The sequence below is a fragment of the Scyliorhinus canicula genome, chromosome 27, assembly GCF_902713615.1.
Source record: "Scyliorhinus canicula chromosome 27, sScyCan1.1, whole genome shotgun sequence".
In the NCBI taxonomy this organism is placed as follows: domain Eukaryota; kingdom Metazoa; phylum Chordata; class Chondrichthyes; order Carcharhiniformes; family Scyliorhinidae; genus Scyliorhinus; species Scyliorhinus canicula.
Genome location: NC_052172.1, coordinates 21,951,325 through 21,958,892, shown reverse-complemented (window position 1 = coordinate 21,958,892; position 7,568 = coordinate 21,951,325).

Genomic DNA, 7,568 nt, shown 5'->3' with positions numbered 1-7,568 from the left:
CCAATCCACCTAACCCGCACATATTTGGACTGTGGGAGGAAACCGGAGCACCCGGAGGAAACCCACGCACACAGGGGGAGGACGTGCAGACTCCACACAGACAGTTACCCAGCCGGGAATCGAACCTGGGACCCTGGAGCTGTGAAGCATTTATGCTAACCACCATGCTACCCTGCTGCTTACATTAATTAATGCTGCAATTAAGTTACTGTGAAAATCCCCGAGTTGTCACATTCCGGTGCCTCCGGTACACTGAGGGAAAATTCAGAATGTCTAATTCACCTAACGAGCACATCTTTCGGGATTTGCGGGAGGAAACCAGAGCACCCGGAGGAAACCCACGCAGACACCCACGGAGAGCTTGCAGATAGTGACCCAAGCAGGAATCGAGCCCAGGTCCCTGGTGCTGTGAGGCAACAGTGCTAACCACTGTGATCCCATGCCGTTATGGAGCAGGCTGAATGGGCTGTATGGTCGTCTCCTATTTCTTGTCTGCTACTGAAATTCTCATTTATGCCGTTGTTACCTCCACCCTTCACTGTTCGAATGTACTAGCTTCTATCCTCTGTCTACTTGAGGTCATTCTAAACTCTGCTGCCTACATCCTAACTTGCACCAAGTCTCACTAACCATTTCCCTATGCTCGCTGATTTACATTGGCTCCTAGTCAAGCCACGCCTCGATTTTTCAAATTCCGATCTGACCTTTTCCCTTCCCTTTCTCTGGAATTATGTTCAGTCTTGCAACCAGCCTAGATCTCTGGGCTCCTTTGGGTCTGGCCTCTGGGGCAACCTGATTTTTGATTCCCTGCTTGGGTCACTCTGCGAAGTCTGCGTGGGTTTCCTCCCAGTGCTCTTGTTACCTCACACATGTACCGAAAGACATGCTTGTTAGGTGAATTGGACATTCTGAATTCTCCCTCAGTGTACCTGAGCAGGCGCCAGAGTATGGTGACTAGGGGTTTTTCACATTAACTGCAGCGTTAATGTAAGCCTGAAGATTATTACTATTTTAATTGCTCCACCATTGACAACTATGAGTTGAGCTGCCTCGACCCGAAACTCTGCAATTTCCACCTTGTATCTCCCTGCCTCTTCCTTTCTTATCTCCTTTAAGATACTTCTAAAAATATCCCTTTGACCAAACTATTGTTTTTCCGCCTTTCGATGTCTTTAAGCAGCTGTGTCACTTGTTAATATCATAGATTATCATAGAATTTACAGTGCAGAATATGTATGTATATATAATGCCTCTGCAGTATTTTGGGAGATTTTATTCTGTTATAGGTAAATGTGAATAGTTGTTATACGTATTCAGTGATGATTTAGATATTCTGCAAGTTCTGATATTGTTTTGTAGCTAATGAAACAAGTGACTTGTCTTTCAGTAAAAGGATTTTAACTGTCAATACTCTCCTCACCCCTCCTGAAAATGGTGACTTTTAGGGTCCGGTTTGCTCCTACTCACCCAAGTGCTAATTTACATATGAACCCAAGTGACAACAGGGTATTTAATCTTGGAGGACTTTATGCAGGAATCTTATCATCGCCTAATATCCACACCTTTTCCAAAAGGTGTTACTGGACCAAAAGGAGGAACTGTTTGGAATTTTCTCTCTTCTCTAGCCTATGGTCACTTGAGGTCATTTGTAGTGCTTCTTCCTCCATTCCCTGCTCAGACCAGGATCTAATGTCCAGCTGATCTGTGATTTAGTACCATACTTTGTGGTGCCATTGCCCATTGAACAATGAAGGTGACAGCCTACAGAGATCTATTAGGACTAATTGTATATTAAACGCTGTGAAATCATAGAATCTCTACAGTGCAGAAGGAGGCCCATCGAATCTGCACCGACCCTCCGAAAGAGCACCCTCCGAAAGAGCACCCCACCTCGGCCGACACCCCCGCTCAATCCCCGCAACCCCACCCAACATTTGGGGCAGTTTAGCACGCCCATCTACCTAACCTGCACATGTTCGGACTGTTTGTCATTTAGGTTGAGATGGAGGTTTTTGGTATTTTCTTTGTTTTGTTATCCTATAGAAATGTTTGAGCGTTTCTTGCCATTACTCCGACTTCTCTCCACCTATCACCGTCCATTAGCTGAGGGGGCAGGTAGACAGCATCCTTCCAGGTCCCTGCCATTCTCAATTTGGCCTTTTTTAGTACAGTTGAGCTTCACATCATAGTTCTGTGGGCCCTTAAGATCCCTAGTTAGAATTGTTGGTGGAGAGGTGTGTGTGGAAACGTTGAAGTCCTGAAATGGTTTCCTTGTCTCCTTTTTCAGTTTTGAAATGAGATACTTTGCAAAGCATCCTGCCATCCATGGTCCATGAAATAGGAGTGTTGAATGCCTTGGAGTTTCTTTTTTAAACTGTTTCTGTAAATTGACCAGGGGGAGGTATGCCCAAGTGTTTTTGGATAGTATCTCTCCTCGTGTGATTGAAATCTTGAGGTTGTATCGAAGCTATTCCATGGTTTGTCATTCTAATTTTTAATCCCTCCTTCCGTAAGGTCCTGTTGCATTGGTACCAGATATTCTCTTAATACTTTGATAGGTTTCTCTGCTTTCATGTATCCCCCTGCAGAGTCAGTAGGTTGCTTGACTGCAGGAGAAAATCGTAGCTGGGCCTAACCCTGTCTTTATTCCTTCTTGCCAGAAGGGTCATGATCAAGAATGGAAGACTTGACTTGCTGTCTTTGTCACGCCACCCTGCTCTCAGACAATGAAACCAATCATTGCACAGTGCTCTGATTGTGACCAGTGGCTTGGCATAGACCAAGGATCAAGCGTTGAATCTTTTGCTCAGTGGAACGCTGCTTGCCACCTTCACCATCTGAACCCTTGTGGATTATTTAGTTTTTTAAATCTATTTTAAAATTCACTTGGAAGTCCTAATTACAGCGAAATATACTCTAAAATTAAGCCAGGCACTTTCTCCTTCCAGTCAGATCTCTGAATGGCGAAAGTCCTGTTTCCTTTCAAGGCAACACTGTGGGCACGTAATTTGCAATGTGATTTTATACAGATTTCTCCCTCTCTCTGTATCCAGTGTGTGCCAACACTGAGTTGTACTCTTTGAATGCTAATGAATGCCAGATGTAGGTAGCTGAAAGAATGATGTCATATGCTGATGGAAGTTAACTTTTGGCTTAATAGCTGCTCCAGATGGGGGCTGGGGAGGGGGTAGGTGTGAGGTGGGGTGGGTGAAAAAATATTGTTTCATGGAAGAATTCTGTCTGCTGGCAGTTGTGTACACTCATTCAGGGGCGATTCACTGAGTTTGTTTTCTGTTGTCTTCCGTGTATATTCCTAAAGCTTGTTAACTCAACTGTTCAAAATTATTGATATGCTTGACACTGTATCTACACAGCTGATTCCTATTTATATAGAGCATTTTTTTTGCTTCGGTGCATTTTGTTATACCTAGATCTCTTTCTTGCATTGGGCCGCACGATAGCGTAGTGGTTATCACGTTTTCTTCACAGCTCCAGGGTCCCTGGTTTGATTCCCAGCTTGGGTCTGCACGTTCTCCCAGTGTCTGTGTAGGTTTCCTCCCACAGTCCAAAGATGTGCAGGTTAAGTGGATCAGACATACTAAATTGCCCATAATGTTCAAAAAGTTTAGGTGGGGTTACTGGGTTGTGGGGATAGGGTGGAGGTGTGGGCTTTGGTGGGTTGGTCTTTCTGGTGTGGACTCGATGGGCCAAATGGCCTTGTTCTGCACTGTAAATTCTAACATCCCCTTCACCACCCTCCGCCCCACCACCATCTCCCCTCAACAGACATGCTTCCTATTCTTGTTGAGGCCTTTGCTTAGTTGCACCCTATGATGTCCTGGGTGCAATGAAAAAAATTGTCATAAAGGGAATCGGTGATATAAATTGAAACCATCCAGGTTGCTCCCATTTTTTTTCAGTGGTATGTTGGATGTAATTATAGTTACAGTTGCAAAAAAATGGGCAATGCGTATTTTTGCGAGTAAGCGAGTAAAGTTCCAAATGCCTGAAAAGTCATGCTGACATTTCTACCAGTGTCAGTGGTGAAGTAAAGTATGGCTGCACCTGTGCCCATCCAGGTAGTGAACTGTGAATTTATGCCCACAATTCTCCGCGCAGCTGCTGCTGTCTATGTTAATACATGTTGTTATTGCAGGGCTGGTACCAGCAGAGTATGGGGAGTTATAAAAGCAAAACACAGTGATATTCAGCACATCAGTGAGTGGGCAACAAGATGACAGATGAGTATAATGTAGGGAGGTGTGAGGTTATTCACTTCGGTCGTAAGAATAGAAATACAGACTATTTTTAAAAAGGTGTAGACCTTGTAAGCGCTGATGTTCAAAGAGTCTTGGGTGTGCTTGCATGAGGAATGCAGGAAGTTGGCATCCAGGTGCAGCAAGCTATTAGCAAGGTAACTAGCTGGGCCTTCATTGTAAAGGGTTGGAGTGACAAGAAGACTGAAGTCTTTGCTTCAATTGTACAGGGTTTTGGTGAGACCACATCTGGAATATTGTTTGCAGTCTTGGCCTCCGTATTTAGAGTTCATTACTAAAGATGAGTTTGCGGAGTACTTGGAAGTGCATGATAAAATAGGACTGAGTCAGCACGGCTTTGTCAAGGGGAGGTCATGTCTGACGAAGCTGTTAAGAGTTCTTTGAGGAGGTAACAAGGAAGCTAGACAAAAGAGAACCAGTGGACGTGATTTCTTTTGATTACCAGACACCTTTGACAAGTGCCGCATAAGAGACTGTTAAATAAGTTAAGAGCCCATGGTGTTAAGGGTAAGATACTGACGTGGATAGAGGATTGGCTGACTGGCAGAAGACAGAGAGTGGGGATAAAGGATGGCAGCTGGTGACAAATGGTGTGACTCGGTCTGTGCAGGGACCACAACTTTTCACAATATACATTCGATCTGGGAGAAGTTTGCAGATGATACAAAGATATACAGAGGATAGGTAGTATTGACGAAGCAGGGGGGCTGCAGAAGGACTTGGACAGGCTAGGAGAGTGAGCAAAGAAGTGGCAGATGGAATACAATGTGGAAAAATGTGAGGTTATGCACTTTGGAAGGCGGAATGGAGACATAGACAATTTTCTAAATGGAAAAGGGCTAGGAAATCGGAAACACAAAGGGACAGAGGAGCCCTTGTTCAAGATTCTCTTAAGGTTAACGTGCAGGTCCAGTCGGCAGCTAGGAAAGCAAATGCAATGTTAGCATTCACGTCAAGAGGGCGAGAATACAAGAGCAGGGATGTACTTCTGAGGCTATATAAGGCTCTGGTCAGATCCCATTTGGAGTATTGTGAGCAGTTTTGGGCCCCGTATCTAAAGAAATGTGTTGGTCTTGGAAAGGGCCCAGAAGAGGTTCACAAGAATGATCCCTGGAATGAAGAGCTTGTCATATGAGGAGCGGTTGAGGATTCTGGATCTGTTTCAAGTTTAGAAGGATGAGGGGGGGATCTTTTGTTTTAAATATATTTTATTCTCCTTTTTCACATTTTCTCCCAAGTTTACACCCAACAATAAACAATAATAAGTAATGTAATGTCAATCCCCATATCAATAACAACGATCCCATCCTCCCACTAAACCCCAGACATTAGTCCGCATGATGAGAGGGGATCTTATTGAAACTTACAGCATGCTGCGAGGCCTAGATAGAGTGGATGTGGAGGATGTTTCCTCTTTTAGGAAAAACTAGAACCAGGGGACTCAATCTCTGACTAAAGGCATGATCCTTTAAAACAGAGATGAGGAGTAATTTCTTCAGCCAGAGGGCGGTGAATCTGTGGAACCCTTTGTCGCAGACGTCTGTGGAGGCAAAATCAGAGTGTCTTTAAGACAGAGATAGATAGGATATTGATTAATAAGGCGATCCGGGATTATGGGGAGAAGGCAGGAGAATGGGGATGAGAAACATATCAGCCATGATTGAATGGCAGAGCAGACTCGATGGGCTGAATTACATAATTCTGCTCCTATGTCTTATGGTCTTGTATTTAAGAAAGAGGAAATTTGCATTGGAGGTAGTGCAACACAGATCCCTGGGATGAAGGGGTTGTCCTATGATGAGAGGCTAAGTAAATTGGGTTTATAATCTCTGGAGTTTAGAAGAACGAGAGGGGATTTCATTGAATGCAACAAAATTCTAAAGGGGCTTGATGGGGTAGGTGCTGAGATTTCTTCCCCCGCAGGTCAGAGAGTATAAATCACGGGGGGCAGAGTCTCAGTACAAGGGGGCGATTATTTAGGATCAAGGAGGAGGAGAAATTGCATGACTCACAAGGATTATGAATCTTTGGAATTCTCAACCCCAGAGGGTTGTTGATGCTGCATCATTGAGAGGCTGAGATGGACAGACAGATCTCTGAGGAATTAAGAGATATGGGGAGCAGGCGGGAAAATGGAGTTGGTCAGCCATGTTTGTATTGAATCACGGAGCAGGGTAGGCGGGCTGAATGGGCTGCTCCTATTAAAAAAATTTAGGGTACCCAATTCTTTTGTTTCAATTCAGAGGCAATTTAGCGTGGCGGCCAATCCACCTACCCTGCACATCTTTAGGTTGTGGGGGTGACAAGGGGAGAATGTCTGTGTGGAGTTTGCACATTCTACGTTCATAGAGCGAGAAATGGTTAACATTTCAGATCGATGACCTTTCATGATGACTGAGAATAGTTAGAAATGTTTAAGTTTTAAACGAGTGAAAACGGGGGGTGGGGGTAAAAGAGAAAGGGAAGGCCGGTGATAGGTCAGTAGGACTGAAGAGATTAAATGAAAAAGGGTCCACAGCCAAAGGGAATGGTAAGTGACCCAAGGAAAGAAACAAAGATTGTCTAGAGGAGGTGTTGAATGGCAGACTGATGTACTGATGTCTTCTGAGAGCACAAACAAACGTTTGAGAGCAAGGTAGGGAATTAAACTGATCGGTGACTGGAAACCCCGGGTCATGTTTGTGGGCTGAAAGGAGTTGCTCCACAAAACGGCCATTCTTGTTTTGCTATTATGTGGTTAATCCCTGACTTTTCTTGGACTTTATTTCGTGATCTGCTGAGCATGTCCAACATGATCTGAATTTAATAAACTGGGGCGATGGTTTAGCACAGTGGGCTAAATAGCTGGCTTGTTATGCAGAACAATGCCAGCAGTGCGGGTTCAATTCCGTACCGGCCTCCCCGGAATGTGGCGACTAGGGGTTTTTCACAGTAATTTCATTGAAGCCTACTTGTGACAATAAGCGGTTATTATTATTAGTATTATTATTGTATGTGGGAAGTTGGTGGGCAAGAGGAAGCATGAGAGAAAGTGTTGGGAGGGACATCCAAATGTTCTCACTTTGTTGGTTTCCAATTTTAGTTGCAACACTTTAGGAAACGAGTAATTCTCAATTTATTGCTACATGGCTTATTCAGACCAGTTTCGGCAGGGACCCAAGAGTGGGGTGCACAGTACACTCTGTGGGCAAGAAGATGGGATTAAAGTGAATTGTAGAAAACTAGCTCAAAGGACTTCTTAGGAAATGTGTATTTTGTATATTCATATTTTAATAATTTTCTTGTTTTGTT